Consider the following 17,561-nt stretch of genomic DNA (forward strand, 5'->3'; position numbering starts at 1 on the left):
AGGCTATGACTCTGACATGTTCGGGTACAAATTTTGGGACGACAAGAATAGGAAAATCCTAATACATTGTGATGTAACCTTTGATGAAAAAGTCTTGTACGAGGACAAAGAGAAGAAAAACTTTGAGACCATGAAGCAAGTGGGAGTTGAGCTTGAGTCGCAGGAAAACTCTCCCAATGATGTTAGAGCAGAAGCTCGTGAAACTCCTAAGACCGTTACTGAAGAACCAGACGTAGAGCAAGTTACACCTGAGCAGGTGTTGAGGAGATCACCCAAAGCTATAAGAGCACCAGATAGATATTCACCTTCATTACATTATTTCTCGTGGCTGACGAAGGAGAACCAGAGTCCCTTGATGACGACCTACAGTTAGAGGATACAACCAAGTGGGAAAAAGCCATGGATGATAGGATGTCTAGGCCTCATAAATGCGTTGCTCTTTCATCTACTGAAGCTGAGTACGCGGAAATAGCTGAAGCTGGAAATGAGATGATATGGATGACAGACTATCTAGAAGAATTACGCAAGAAGCAGTGCAAGAAGATTCTTCAGGTAGATAGTTAGAGTGACAAGTAGTTGGTGAGGAACCCGGTCTATCATTCAAAGACAAAACACAGAAGGCGATACCATTTCACTCGGAGGTCAGTGGAAGATGGTGATGTGTTTGGAGAAGATAGAGGGTGTAAAGAATCCAGCAAACATGTTGACAAAATGTGTTGACATTGGAAGGTTGAGGTTGTGCAAAGCCGCAATTGGTATGGTGTAGTGAAGATTGAGAATGAAATTCTTAGTTGGCTGGATCGGTCTACAAGTGGGAGATTGTTTAGATATGGAGCCTGATGCCCATTTACAGTAAATATTTACTAAAGATCTGGTAGAGATATATACGGTAGATATTTCGTAAAGATCCGGTAGAGATATATATGGTAGATATTTCGTAAAGATTTAGTAAAGCTTTATTTAGTAAACTGAAACGATATATACCCCATCAAGCAATGCTTTCAAGATGTACTTTTATTCATTCTCTGTATTCTGTTTTGGTGTACATACCTGAAAAGTCATCAATAAAACCTTTAGCCAACATTCCTCCTTGAATTTTCTCTCTCCTGTTCTTTGTGTTCGTCTTGATCGAGGATATGTGTTGTTGTGCGATTCTAACAATTACTTCAATAATAATTTTGTAATTTCTAATAACAGGGCTAAAAAATTATTTATAACCCTTCAACTACGTTCATGTATCCTCGCAATGGAACTAGAGTATTAAAGATAATTCCCTTCTCCACTCTTCTTTCGAACAAGAGAACAATAAGAGAACAACTATGCATGTAAAGTGGCCAACTAAGCAAACATGTAAATCATTAGTAACAACTCTTTAATAAAATAAAATTACACCGTCAACATACTTAAACTACATAAAACTCTTCCACCTCCCCTGTAAGGCTTAGCTCTCCATACAAAATGATTTCAACGTAGGAATCAACATCTTAATCGTGAGAGAATAAGAAAAGAGAGAAACTGATTAAGAGTTATCAAGCTTTGTTTCTGTCCTTCGATGGAAGTCCCCCTACTTTGAGCTCTCTCTCTCATCCACCTCTTTGCCTTAATCTATCCTTCTTGGTTTCCTTTTCCTTCTCCTATCAACAGCTGCTGAATTAGGGTTCTTCTTCCTTTTTGGTTTTCTATTCCGTTCGGTGGCCCTCTTCTCTTTAGGTAATCTTCCTGATAAGACAACCCTAATCCTCAGCCCGATGATCCAAGCTTTTGTTGAAGCAAGAACCCTTGAATCAAAGAAATCAACGCCAACTTATACAAAATTCGGATCAATCAAGAGATAAGGCTAGAATTAGATTACCCTCTTAAGATAAAAGATATAGAAGCAAGATTTGGAATCTTGTTTTAAATTAAGTCAGTCCACAATAGAACTTGATGAATGCTTGATTGAATGGCTCAGATGCAAATCTACCACAAGAATTGCATGAAACTTAGAAATGGCAAAGATGATGCTCGAATTTCTAAGGGTAAAAGTCTCAATTTCAGATCAAAATTTCATTCATCCGAAATCTGCCTTTTGCATAATAATTTGTTGGTATTTAAGTCTTCCCACAAAAGAAACTTTCAATTCTTCAAATGCCACTAACATTTATCCCGATCCCCTTAAATATCCACAAAAGAAGAAGTCAATTTGACCCATAACTTCCACCCTTTTGCGCATTACAAAAATTATAAAATTAAAAATAATAAATCGCAATTTATAGCAACTTCATCCGCTACTTCAACCGTGCAAATATTCACTTCTGAAGCTCCAAATGGTCCTTCCTCAACCGAATCAGCTTGTAACACATGAAATGATGGTTGAACCGAGCCTATCTAATTTTGTAGATGAAAAATGAATACTTGTTGACTCTTGTTAGCCTTGGATTCTGTAATAGGTCTAGTTGGAACATTTCGAACACCGTGATTATTATCAAGAACCATAATATTCCTAGACCATATATGGTATCATGTGTGGTGATGATTCAGTGCTGCCATAAGGCCTTTGTTTCATAGACTAGTCTTTGGGTGGTCGAGAGATCATATAGATACATTATGAGATGAGAGAAACGAGTGCGACATGATGTTATAGTCCTACTTTAGAATTGTCATCTATTCTTTGGTATGTATGCACCCAGATAGGATCAAAACCATACCATCTACAGGGCATCAGTGTCGCTCAAATGTGGGTCGTGCCTCACCATGACATGCATGGATCACTATATTGTCGTGCCTCATCATGTGCATATACATGTATGTATCACGCAACACACACTTACACACATATAATAAATACATATATACATGCATAAATACATACATACCTATACATATACATAAACAGACAGACAGACACACACACACACATATATATATGTGTGTGTGTATTATATTATGTATTTGTATATAGCACATATTTATACATTTTTATAATTTTCATCATTTTTATTTTTAAATGTGCAAAATTTACCATATATTCATTCTATATTCTTTTATTAAACAAGATTTGCCGAAAAATTTTAAAGATCCACTCAACCATAATTATTTATCGATAAAAAAAATAGTTAATTTCTATATTAGCTAATAGACTTCCAATTAAATAGTCTAGTTATTTTATAAGTAGTTTATTACAATTTTATTTTGATTTTTTATTTTTCATGTTTTAAACTTTAGCAATGGATCGATACATTATTCATTTTTTATTGAGAAAAATTTTTAATAAAGAAGAAATATAAAAGAAGAAATGGAGTTATACTTACCATGTTTGAAGAGATTTGAGCATATATTCAACTCAACTCATGTGCTGCAATTAGTGAAAAAATATATGATCGGATTAAAAGTCAATCAAATCAATATAGAAATATCATTTAAAACTAAACAAACAATTACTTTGGATTCAACATGTTTTAGACCTAATTTAATTTTTTAGATGGTAAACTTTTTCAATCCAATAAATCCTTATCAAATAATGAATTCGCCTAATCTAATATTAAAATATTCACCTTACGGTTGATTCGAGTTATTCGAGTAATTTAATAAAAATTAATTGATAATTTGTTTTTAAATACCCATTTAGATGATGTGGTTCTTGGAGTAACTATTTTAACACTCTAATACACATAAAATAATTTTTAAAAAACAAACAACAAAAACAACATGCCAAATTTAAAAAGTTCTCACTACAGGTTATATTTTTCTAAACAGTCTGGTTGTGCTAATATTCTATGTAAATCCAACCATTTCATTTACAACCCAAAATTTAACCCTTGAAATAATAACAATAATAGTAATAAATCCCTTTCCTATTTTTGATTCCTATATTATCCTATAAAATCGTTTGTCCCCCAATCTAAAAATCATAAACTCGCAAACAAAATTCATCATGGATCTTCCTCCAAAACTCACAAAACTCAATGTAATGTTTCTTCTTCTTTCTCTTTGAATTTCATTTTCTTTTTCTTTGTTTTCTTTCCATTGATCTTGTGGGCCTCGCTTGTTCTTCTACTTTCATTGGTTTTTGTTTGGAATCACTTCAAATGATTGTGGGTTTTTGTTCAAAACCCCGAATGGTTTATTGAAGAACTTTTTTTCCCGTGGATCCTTACTATTCTCGATCAAATTCGAAAATGTAACCAACAAAAAGAGATTGAATCATCTTTGATTTTTTTCGGTAGGTTACAGCAGCGAGAATCTCGGTCGTGATCGTACTGGCATTGGTGAGCTTAGCCACCGTGGACGCTATGAATCCGCGTCTAAGTTCGAACTCCCTGGAATTTCAGGAGATCAATTGTCGGAAACACTCAGCGTTGTTAACGGAGTTTGGCGGCGTCGGCGACGGAGTAACTTCAAATACTCACGCGTTCCGAAAAGCGATTGAACATCTCAGCACAATGGCGGCAGATGGCGGAGCTCAATTGGTCGTGCCGCCGGGAAAATGGCTGACCGGAAGTTTTAATCTGACTAGCCATTTCACACTTTTTATCGATAAAGAAGCTAAAATTCTTGCATCCCAGGTTCGACCTATCGAGTATTTTATTTTTATAAACCTAACACCTTTGGGAGTGGTGATTTGAATTTTAATCTTTAATCCAAAATAAATGAGTTAGATTTGTTCCTCATAATTTAATTTAATGGTGCAGAATGAATCAGAATGGCCACTCGTGAAAGTTCTCCCATCTTATGGGAGGGGAAGAGATGCTCCTGGTGGACGGTACAGCAGCCTCATCTTTGGAACTAATCTCACCGATGTGGTTATCACGGGTGATTATTTTTTCTTACCTTTTAACATTCTAATTTTTTTTAAATGGATTGCAAAATTATAACACGCTTCCGTGCTATCAGAATTAAATAAAAAAGAACTAAGGTAACTGAAAACATAAAAAGAACTTTTATAGAAAATAAAGTTGGGTCGGTGACATGGTGTAGGTAACAACGGTACAATCGACGGGCAGGGATCTTCTTGGTGGGAAAAGTTTAAGAAAGGGGAGCTCAAGGTAACACGGCCATATGTGATCGAGATCATGTACTCTGATCAAATCCAGATCTCGAATCTCACTTTGATCAACTCACCTTCTTGGTTCGTCCATCCGATTTATAGCAGGTTTGGCTATTTCGCTTCCGTCCCATTATCCTTGTATTTTAGGATTATGCTTTGAAAAAAGTATGTCATTCAAATTCCTCCCGACCAAAAAGAATTTTTAATTATATATCATAATATGGGTGAAAATGCAGAAACGTGATTATCCAAGGGCTCACCATCTTGGCTCCAGTCACCGTACCCAACACCGACGGAATCAATCCAGGTTCCCTTCTTCTTCTCCTTTAAAACCTTAGGGTTCTTTTCTTCCTCAATCCCTCTCCCTAAATCTCCGTTCAATTTATCAGATTCTTGTTCCAACACTCGAATCGAAGACTGCTACATTGTCTCCGGTGACGATTGCATCGCCATCAAGAGCGGATGGGACCAATACGGTATCAAGTTCGGAATGCCGACCGAGGACCTCGTCATTCGCCGCCTCACTTGCATCTCACCAGATTCTGCAGGTATTGCCCTTGGCAGCGAAATGTCCGGCGGAATCCGCAACGTCAGGATCGAAAATGTTACAGCAATCACACACAGTCTTTCGTCAGAATCAAAACCGCTCGCGGACTAGGCGGTTTCGTCAAGGACATTTTCGTTCGAAGAATGTTTCTATCCACGATGAAATACGTCTTTTGGATAACTGGAGACTACAAATCGCATGCGGATGACAAGTTCGATCCCTCGGCATTGCCATTGATTAAGAACATTAATTACAGAGACGTGGTGGCCGAGAATGTTAATATGTCGGCAAATTTTGCCGGGATTTCAGGAGATCCATTCACGGATATTTGTGTTTCAAATGTGAAGATTGGATTGTCGGCGACGCCTAAAAAGTTGCAGTGGAACTGTACGAACATTGAGGGATTTAGTAGCGATGTGGATCCACCGCCATGTGCTCCGTTGGCTAAGGCAGCGAAAAGCGGTGGATGTGACTTTCCCGAGGATCAGCTGCCGATTGAGAATGTTCAGTTGAAGTCATGCTCGGTTGAAATTCCTACCTTCTCGTAAAGACTTTGTTTTTTTTTTTTTTTTTAATTCTGTGGAATAAATGATAATGAAAAATTTAATGAACATATAGATAAAATGAGAAGTTTTTAAATTTGAAACTAACCTATTTCAACTAGATTTGTAATATATCACTAAACAATAACTAATTGTAACTCAAAACCATCAAAATAATAATCTAAAATTGAAAAAGAGAGAATAAAAACAATTCTTATATATCCAAATATGTATGGATCCACCATGAAGTTTTTATATGGTATGATTACCATAGTGAACATGGATCAAACACGTGACCTTCAAATCTTCAGTCTGACGCTCTCCCAACTGAGCTATCCCTGCTATTTGCTAATGTAAAAATGCATAAGTAGAATTATCCCCGCTACAAAGTTTAAATCATTACGAAATATTTCACAAATGAAACATTCCCGAGATTGCACAGTCAAGTTAGGACTCTCGACACCATTGCGGTGAACATGGATCAAACACATAACACCTTCAAATCTTCAGTCTAACGCTCTCCCAACTAAGCTATCCCCGCTATTTTAACATAATAAAAATGCATAAGTAGAGCTATCTCTTCTATTTAATCACCGCTAATTAGTTGAGTTATACTTAACTTGACAATTGATTACAATCAAAATTAATATGTGTAACTTTCTATCAAAGTTTAAACCGCAAATAAATATTCACTCATTAATAGATGAAATAGTCTAATTAAGACTCCGGTTCAAATGCGGTGAACGTGAATCAAACACGTGACCTTTAGATCTTTAGTCTAACGCTCTCCCAACTGAGCTATCCCCACCATAAGAGAACGGTAAGTGATAAAGCCCAACGAAGTTTAGAGTTGTTATGTCTTGTGCGGCTTAGATTGATTGTTATTATATGGATTGTTATATGGATGTTGTTGTTTGCTGTCATGCCTATTGATTACGAAAATAATTACTTTGGTATCGCATTTGTGCATGTTATGATTTTTGAATGAAATAAATGTGATAAAGGTTACACCCTTTGTGTATCGGGTAACCAGCCACCATTGGTGACATGGGTGATTGATGAAATTTATAAATGTGGTAAGGGTTACACGTTGTGTGCATTGGATGCTGAAAGCTATTCTAGGTGAGTAGATTACATGCTATGTGTTATGAGTAATCAACCACCAAGGTTCTTTCATTTTGTTTGATGAAACTATACGATGGTTTGCTTGTCGAACCACACTAGGGGAGTTAACGAGTTTTTTCGTACTTACCCTATTTTCAAATGATTTTCAAGTAAGGTTGTAGCATGGTAGTGACTGATGACTCGTGAATGTATAGAGAAAAATGGTGTAAAATTCACAAGAATACATGAAAATATACAATATCACAAATAGTAAATAATAAGTATATTGTCGTTTCGATAGAGAGCCTATTTTTTTTGTTCCTTTCCTTGCTGGAAATGAAGTGAGTTTTTGGTCTTATTCAAATGGATGGGGTGAACTTAAACTAATTAAAATAATTTGATTGAGAGTATCAATTGTTCTCGAACAACGAAGAACAGCTAGAAAAATTAAGGAAGTTTTGGCTAGAACTAATAAAATAGACAGGTTGTTGAATTTTGTGGTGGCTTTTAGCTCATTTTAACTTATTTGCAAACCCACAACGCACATTCAACGGTCATGTAGGGTGATTACTTCCATAATAGTTTTGTAATCTTTTATAAGAGGGGAAAAAAATTTATTGATAACCCTTCGACTATGTTTAAATATCCTCGCAATGGAACTATAGTATTAAAGATAATTTTCTTGCTCCCCTCTTCTTTCCATCAAGAGAACAATAAGAGAACAACTAAGCATGTAAAGTGGCCAACTAAGGAAACATGTAAATCATTAGTGACAACTCTTTAATAAACTAAAATCACTCCGCAAACATACTTAAACTGCATAAAACTCTTCCGCCTCCCCTATAAGGCTTATCTCTCCATACAAACCGATTTCAACATAGAAATCAACATCCTAATCATGATAGAATAAGAAAATAGAGGAAATGATTAAGAGTTATCAAGCTTTGTTGGTGTTTTAATTTTCAATTGTTTTGTTTTAAAGACTTTTTATTAAACATTAAGTCTATGACAATGTTTTATGAATATATTTCAAATGATTATTTCCGCACAAAATGGTTACATTACATATACGGTAACGATTTTAGGTTTATAAAAATCTACCGTTGTGACATTTTGGATGTTGGGCTAGCTTACAAGTGTGCAAACAAGAAAGTTTAGTACTTGAAAGCATGTAAAACGGTGAAATTCCAGCAAGTTTACAAAGAGTTTGAATGGAAGATGTGATGAAGATCAAGCCTGATTTGTTTTCCTTCTTGGCTTAATGTGCTCTCAATCCTTGAATGTCGAGACCTACACACTACCAACACCATTCGAGAAATGAACCAGCTCTAGAAATGTGCCAAAGTGCTAACATTTTGGTGTTGTAGTGTAGTTTCGATAAGTAGTGTGTTGAGAAAGACATCAATCTTTTTTAAGTAATGAACAGGACTTCGACATTTCTTTTGAATTCAGGTCCTTGCAAAATGTGAGCTCTCATGAGAAAGTTAGGTGCCCTGCTAAAAAGTCTTCCTATGGTATATGATGGAGTGTAACAGCCCTATATTACTACTAACCTAAAGTTGTTACCGTCATCATAACATACTCTCTTGTGCGGAAATAAACATTTAAAACTTCATCATAAAACATTGTTATGGACTTACATGTTCGAAACCATATTTAAAACAACATAACGAAATATTAAAAAAAAATAAACATTAAAGGTAAAAACACCCTACACTAATCTAAAATCTAAGAAATGAAATACCACTTATCATATGCAAGTGTCATGGTCTTTACATGTGATATCGTCGTCAACCGTACAGGGGTGCCTTATCTTTATCTGAAATAGAATTAGCACACAACTTGAGTATTTTAAGAAATACTCGGTAAGTTACCCCACTATTGGGGTCAGGAAATGCAAACACATGCAACTTATGATTTGGGACCTATCGTTAAAACCATCATAGAGGTGGCCTTCTGTCCGGAAAAAATTGGATGTGTAGTATTTCTTTACATATAACTCACACGTGCGAGCATGAGTCCCCATGCGATTCTCATCCCCTAGTTCCATCATAGTTAGGCTAGTTGTCCGTAGCCGAATGTCCGGAGGTTAGCAAACTTTCGAGTATCATGCGAGACATGATGCTCATCATCATCATCATATTGTATGTGTCCGTACTCATCATCATAAATGGGAAAGTAATCCGATGTATATGAACACACAGTATGCATGAGGTCCCTATAGTTTCATCTTTAAATCATTCTTATGACACAACCTTATACATCATTCACACATTACCCTAGGTAACATGCATGCATTGACCTTCATACGTTCATCGTCATTAACATCAATTAGGGTTGTGTCTTAAAAAAGACCATCATAATGTATCATGACATTTATTTAATACATGCACTTCATCTTAAGTCATCTCATCATCATATGAAGAAAAAAAAAAGCAAGCCTCTTTATATTTGCTTGATTCTAAGCATCGTTGGGGTTCTGTAAAATGCTATACATCCTTGCGTCTAGGTTTCGTTTCAAGAATTTAGTAGAGTAATGAAAACTAATCGTTAAATCTTGATATGATAACCCTTCGACTCCGAATGTGGTGTCTACTGATTGGGTCTTGAATTAGGGAATCGAATTTCATTTTGAGTTACGGAAAGGAGGAACATGCATCATCATCATCATGTCATCATATCATGTACATCATCATATAACATCATCATATCATCATATAACGTCATCTCATCATCACACACGTCATCATATTATCATATAACATCATGATATCATCATATAACATAATTACATTACATATAACATCATCACATTATCATATAACATAATTACATTACATTACATTACATATAACATCATCACATCATAATACAACATCATTACATCATCATTTAACATAAAACATAAATGACACGTGCAAGGGCACTAGGCACGTGTCGTCATACAAAGTTATATCTTGGTTGGCCTTAGCCAAAGTTATATCTTGTTCCAAATTTGCTTGTTTTCGTCCTTCAAATTCATTCTCACTTATGTAAAGGTTTCACCTATTTTGAATACTCATTTAATTGCCTCGGTTAAAATCGAAGTTCATGCTTTCACTGTTTCTCAATTGTGTTTGGTGGTAAGACTTAGATTAAAAAAAAATATATGTCAATATTATTTCATGGGGCGTAGATCCTAGACAATTTAAGAAAACGGTTTAACCATATCTAATTTTCTAGAACTCATATAAAATTTAGCGTTTAAGTTTTAACTTAAAGCTAAATAATTGCGACAAAATTAGTGAAGATCTCATACATACATATATAAATATATATATATCTATATCCACTAATTTTGTCGTAATTATTTATTTATATATATATATATATGTAAAATATAATTTTTTAAAATGAAATTAGGATGACAGTGGAAGAAGGTCTAAGATAGAACTTACTTAACAATCTCCAACATCTATATCAGTTAAATCTGCCACATCTATCCCTAAATTTGAAGGCCATTTTCGTTTTTTCTCTATCCTCCAAGTAAATATATAGTTTTTGTTTTTATGTTTCTTGTTTCTTTTTGTTGTAACTCTGACACACCGGTGACTGACCTATTTTTTGGGAGAAGGTGTGAGAAGTACGTGGAGAGATGGGACATCAATTACTTTCTTGTTTATTGGTGTTACTATCATATACATCTCAAACAAACTTTTGTCCTCGAAAGTGTTCTGATCTTGGAATAACTTGGGTTGTCTATCTAAAGGGGTTCGTGTTCAAGAATATGCGTCAAGTCAATCAAGTATTTGTGAAGCATGGATACATGATATGTCATATATTGCAGAGGGACTGTGCCAAGGCAATATATCATTGGTCTAATCCAACCTACAATATTGAAAGGTCGGATGAAGCATGGACTTAGCTTGTCGTTCATCCGAACCTTAGTATGTCGTTTATCGAGACTACATTCAAGCATATCTTAATTACTTCCTTATATTCAATAATTATCCGCATGGTCGGATCATACCCTCCAATCAAAGTTAATGCGCTCAATATAAAATGTTAAGGTGTTCATATTAATGCTAGAAAACCTCGAATACTTAATTAAACCTTAATTCCCAACTTTCCCACTTCCCTCAAGGTGGCTGGCTTTCTTCTTTTTACACATTTTTATAAGGTGACCCCTTGTTTGGTACCTAGTTTTGCCGTGAAGATCTTGGTCTAGAGTTTTGAGTTATTATTCCTTAGACTTTCCCCCTGAGCGTCTTGTGGGTCCTATGCTCAGTGAACAACTCAATCCTGACCTATGCTCGAGGCTTCATGTGTTCCCTGCAACATAGTCTAATACTTGCATCCAAGGATTCATGTGTTCCGTGCGATACAATTTGCGAACCTAAGTCCAAGGCTTCATGTGTTCCTTGCAACATAGTTTGAGTACCTACGTCGAAGGTTTCTTGCATTCCCTACGACAAAATCTGTGTCATAAAGCCATGTTTCACTGCTCATCGGGAAGTCTTTAGAACATCTCAAGTTCTCATTTTGAAAGTTCTTTGTTAAGTCTTGAAGCACAACTAAGGAAAAAATCTTAGCAAGTACACCCTAATCCATATGAGTCATAAACTTTTCTTTGCATGTATATATCTTTCATAAGCATGTTGTCACTTGGTATTCATAAAAACCTTATTTCTTATTAGGTGTCTTGAGGGGTATTTACGTATTTTTCCTCTTAGTTCATATCCCAAAGTTGTCATAATGATATTTCATACTTACCCTTAATATTGTATATCAGTCTATTTTAAATTTGCTTAGTATTTTGAGTCTTTTAAAGTCTTGAAGGTGTTAGAATTCTCATAAGAATATTTTGGTCATCTACCACCCCAAATATTTGTTTAAATCCTCGTCATATTTCAATGAGCTTGTAACTTTGTATAATCACTTTAAACCATGAAATAAGGCTTTTCATCAAATTTCATGTCATTTAGAGGTCGCCTTGGTCATAAGCCAACGATACATAAATACAGGGACATTTTAGTCATTTTACACCTATCCTTGGTTTATCCTCTTATCATAATCTAATGATCCCCAAATTTCATACATAACCTTATCATGTCATATTGAGTCTTCTCCTAAAATTTCATGAGCAACATAATCTATTTAGTACGTTCCTAACTCACGCGCTTTATTGAAATCAACATTCATGTGACACTAATGTTGAAAAACCTTAAATACTTGAAACTCCTTTGTAACACCAAGAAAGGAGCTTAACAAAATTCTCCTCTAAAATTGATATTATATAACCCTAGTGAATATTCTTACCTTTAATAAAACTTGGGATACTTAAAAATCCAACTTAAAATTGGAGTCTTGAAATCTTAGTTATGATAATAACTTTGAAACAGCTTGACATTACTCGAAAAATTCATCATTAATTTTTGACAAAAGTGGGTTTATATTGAGATTTTGCAATGCATTCGTGTAGGGGTATAAGGAAGATTACCACGAAACTTCTAGTTGATTTAGAGACAATGTCACACCTTTGTAATCATTGTGAATCTCCACCAAAGTCCATTTTAAATCATGGTTTCTTAAATTTAAGACATCTTGACAATCTCATACCGTAGTCCATCTTCATATATACCTATAAAACTTTGACCATGATCGTAATACCTCATCCAAATTGTGGCTCGATGCTTTTAATTCACCTCATAACTTTCATACTTGCTCATACGAAGCGGGAACAGGAATCATTAAATTCCATTCACTATAAATAAGGAATTTGGCTCTGAAAGTCGTAGGAACTGACCTAAATTGTGAGATCCCACATCGGTTGGAGAGGGGAACGAAGCATTCCCAATGTGAAAACCTCTCCTTAGCAGACACGTTTTAAGACCTTGAGGGAAAGTCCACAAGTAAAAGTCCAAAGAGGACAATATCTACCAGCGGTGGACTTGGGCTATTACATGAGTGTTCCCTCTGATCTCGAGAGCGGGTTCTCTTCTCCGCAATATCAACTTTATAAATCTCTTGATTGGGTTACTAAATTTTTATTTATACTCATTCTTGTTACTTTAATTGATTGAGCAAGAATTAGGAGGCGAATGGCACGGAGCATACCAAACCTGTGCAGATACAAAGGGAGCACTAATTCTAAGTCGGAAATCATTTTCATTGTATTCGAGTTTCAAATAATTTGATTTTTTGTAAGGTCGTTATCTTTGTAATTATAAGTTTTAAGTTTGCTTTAAGATCTTTTACTTGTATTTAATTTTAATGTCGCCAAACTCCTCCCTTTATTTTATTTTCAAATGATACCATATCTTTCAAAACCCTCTAATGGTAATAGTTTGTGATTTAAAACCTCAAAAAAATGAATCGTTATAATATACTAAAATTCTACCCAATTGTCTCAAATTTAGAAAGGTTGTCTATACGCGAGGCAGTTATATATCATAAAAGGCTTTCAGGCTTCCTGTGGCTATGCACCATTCTTTTTCATTTCTTATGTTTAGATTTGCATGCTAGAACTATCTTGTGAGGTGATTCGAATCACAAGTTTAGAAACAATTTTAGAACTATTCTACTGATTAGACCGTTCATCCAGCAATGGATTAAACAATTTTGTGTGGAGTAATGATGAATTTTTCATAAAGTTTAGCAGCACATGCCTAGTTTATTAATAATGTTCTTGAACTTTCATGTGAACACCAAAATCCAACATCGACTGTGACTATAACACAGTTTTCTCTTTTCCAACAAAACAGTATGTTCCCTCAGACAGGGACGGCTCCTTCGACGAAGAGATGCTGCTCCTGTTTTGTTCTTCACACTTGACCAAGCACACCATATTCTAAACTCATCTCCTTTCCCACCACATTCTAAATCCACCCCAGAATTCAATACTTTTACTCTAAACAGTCAATTCCATATCGATTCAATTCTAAACTTAGATAAGTGTTAGCAATTTTTGTGTTATGTCAATTCCATCTCTTTGTCTATTGATTCACTGCCAGAATTTAAAGAAACTATACCATTTTTAGATTTAATACAAGTCCGGCGACTCGAGAACACGACGAGCTTGGATGTGCAGCGCTGTTAATCTTGTTGAGATTTGATTCAAAGTATTCAAAATGAAGATATGATTCAAAGTAGCTGAGATATGATTCAAATATTCAAACTACCAAGGTTTTAGGAGATTGTTAGTAGATTTGAATTTTTCTAGATTTGGATGATTTACTATTTCTGGTCCAATGTATAAGCTATAAATACTGGAATTGTGTAACCTTTGAGTATTAAGTCAGTAGACAATAATAAAGCACTGCAGCTTTCATCTCTTTTATCTATTCCTATATCCCTTTTTTCCAACAATTTTGGTATCAGAGCCAAGTTCATTCGACAAGAGGGCGAGTGATTATTTTCTTTCACAAAACAAAAATGGCAGTAGCTGGTTTTTCTTCCTCTGCACCGTTGTTACCAATCTTTAATGGTGAGAAATATGAGTGGTGGAGCATCAAGATGAAGACCTTGCTCAGATCGCAGGAGCTATGGGACTTGGTGGAGCACGGGTTTGTTGATCTATTAGAACCCACAATAGAAGAAAATGAGAGACTAAGAGAAACCAAGAAAAACGATGCCAAGGCTCTATTCATTATTCAGCAAGCAGTTCATGAGACTATCTTTTCACGAATTGCAGCAGCAACCACATCAAAGCAGGCATGGTCAATTCTACAGAAGGAGTTTCTAGGAGATTCAAAGGTCATGACAGTGAAATTGCAATCTCTAAGACGTGATTTTGAAACTCTACTCATGACGAATGGCGAATCAGTTGCTGATTTTTTGTCAAGATCAATGGCAATAGTCAGTCAGATGCGTACCTATGGAGAGAAAATTTCAAACGAAACAATTGTTGCAAAGGTGTTGAGAAGCTTGACTCCAAAGTTTGACCATGTGGTGGCCGCCATAGAAGAAGCTAAGGATCTATCCATACTCTCCGTTGATGAACTGATGGGCTCGCTTCAGGCTCATGAGGCAAGAATCAATAGAGCATCAGAAAGGAACGAAAAAAAGGCACTACAAGTGAAGGAGACAACTAACAACGAAAGAGAAAATATTCATTTAGGAGGTAGAAGTCGTGGAAGAGGAGGATTTCGCAGCTTCCATGGTGGTCGTGATAACAGGGGTAGATGGAGAAGTGATGGACAGAGACAATTCAATGAACAAAGGAATGTCATACAATGTTACCATTGTAGAAGGTATGGGCACACAAAATCTGATTGTTGGTATAAAAATCAACGAATGAATTTTGCAGCAGAGAATGAAGAAGAAGAAGAAAAGCTGTTTGTGGCGTGCATGGATACTAATTCGAAAAAAGGTGACTTATGGTTTGTTGATAGCGGATGCTCGAACCATATGACAGGCACCAAATTCTTATTCAAAGAGCTTGATGAGACGCAAAAGATTAATGTGCAACTTGGAAATACAAAAGAGATGCAAGTTGAAGGAAAAGGTACGGTGAAAGTGGAAACTAGTCATGGTAAGATAAAACAATTAGATAATGTTCAATTTGTACCTGATTTAGGGTACAATTTATTGAGTGTTGGACAATTGGTGACCAGAGGACACTCAGTTCTATTGGATGATAACACATGTGTCATTACACATACGAAATCAGGCCATAAAGTTCAAATTGCCATGACTTCAAATAAGATGTTTCCCCTTGATGTTTCTAACATGGAGAATTTTGCTCTTACTGCTAGCATGAAAGATGACTCAACATTATGGCATCTCAGATATGGACATCTTCATATGAACGGCCTGAAAATACTCAGGGATAAAGGTATGGTTTTTGGATTACCAAGAATTGACTCAACTAATTTATGTGAAGGATGCATTTATGGCAAGCAGACTAGGAAGTCCTTTCCTGTTGGAAAAGCTAAACGAGCTTCACATTATCTAGAACTAATTCATGTTGATTTATGTGGGCCAATGCAAACGAAGTCCTTGGGTGGGAGTATATATTTTTTACTATTCATTGATGACTATAGTCGCATGAGCTGGGTTTACTTCCTACAACATAAGTCAGAAACTTTTCAGAAGTTCCAGATTTTTAAAGCTATGGTAGAGAATCAAAGTGGCTGTCACATTAAAGTTCTTCGCACAGACAGAGATGGCGAGTTCATATCTAAAGAGTTCAATCTATTTTGTGAAGAAGAGGGCATCCAAAGGGAATTAACAGCTCCCTACACTCCAGAACAAAATGGAATCGCTGAACGAAAAAATCGAACTATTGTGGAGATGGCAAGAAGTATGTTACAAGCAAGGAGACTTCCAAACCAATTTTGGGCAGAAGCCGTATCAACATCTGTTTATCTATTAAACATCTCACCAACAAAGGCGGTTATGAATCGAACTCCTTATGAAGCATGGCATGGAAGGAAACCATCTGTAAGTCATTTACGAATCTTTGGTTGTGTTGCTTATGCTTTGAAACATCCTCAAACTCGTCAAAAGCTTGATGAAAAATCTGAAAAATGCATTTTCATTGGCTATTGTACTCAATCAAAGGCATATAAATTATACAACCCCGTTAGTGAAAAGATTTTAGTTAGAAGGGATGTAATATTTAATGAAAACGTGAGTTGGGATTGGAGTAAAGAACAGGAGCAGCAAAAGATTACAGTTGAAGTTTCCCCAAATGAAGAGACAAGGGTCAACTCCAGTGCATCTCCTAGTGCATCCACTGCAACACAAAGTGTGTCAAATTCATCATCTTCAGCATCACTGAACAGTAATTCTTCTCTTGAAGAACTTTCGGATGAGACACCTCCAAGGAAGTATAAATCTTTAGCTGACATATATGCATCATGTCAGTTTGCTCTTACTATTTCAGACCCTATGAAATATGAAGAAGCAACTGAAAAAGAAGACGGGAAGGAAGCCATGGCAGTAGAGATGCAGTCCGTTAAGAAAGATGGAACATGGGATATGGTTGACCTACCAAACGAAAAGTTTTATGGAGATTTACAAGAAGAGGTTATGTAACACCGCCAGAGGGATTCATAGAGGAAGACAAAGAAACAAAGGTATACAAGCTGAGACAGACATTGTACGGGTTAAAGCAGACATACTTACGAAGGCCTTGTCAAAAGAAAAGCTCTGTAGTTGACATCTGCAACTTTGAATCAAGGGGGAGTGTTGAGATATGATTCAAAGTATTCAAAATGAAGATATGATTCAAAGTAGTTGAGATATGATTCAAATATTCAAACTACTAAGATTTTAGGAGATTGTTAATAGATTTGAATTTTTCTAGATTTCGATGATTTACTATTTCTGGTCCAATGTATAAGCTATAAATACTGGA

General features: G+C 35.6%; 1 non-coding gene and 1 pseudogene across 1 annotated transcript; one reads left to right on the plus strand and one right to left on the minus strand.

Annotated features, from left to right (window-relative positions):
• The first annotated feature begins 4,059 nt into the window (after positions 1–4,059).
• LOC147789668 (putative polygalacturonase) lies at positions 4,060–6,223 on the plus strand (annotated as a pseudogene).
• A 627-nt stretch (positions 6,224–6,850) lies between these two features.
• On the minus strand, positions 6,851–6,923 carry TRNAF-AAA (transfer RNA phenylalanine (anticodon AAA)). Its single transcript has one exon. It is a non-coding gene; the product is annotated as a tRNA-Phe (tRNA).
• Between the last annotated feature and the right edge of the window lie 10,638 nt (positions 6,924–17,561).

The sequence above is a fragment of the Cucurbita pepo genome, chromosome 13, assembly GCF_057944985.1.
Source record: "Cucurbita pepo subsp. pepo isolate OVF chromosome 13, ASM5794498v1, whole genome shotgun sequence".
In the NCBI taxonomy this organism is placed as follows: domain Eukaryota; kingdom Viridiplantae; phylum Streptophyta; class Magnoliopsida; order Cucurbitales; family Cucurbitaceae; genus Cucurbita; species Cucurbita pepo.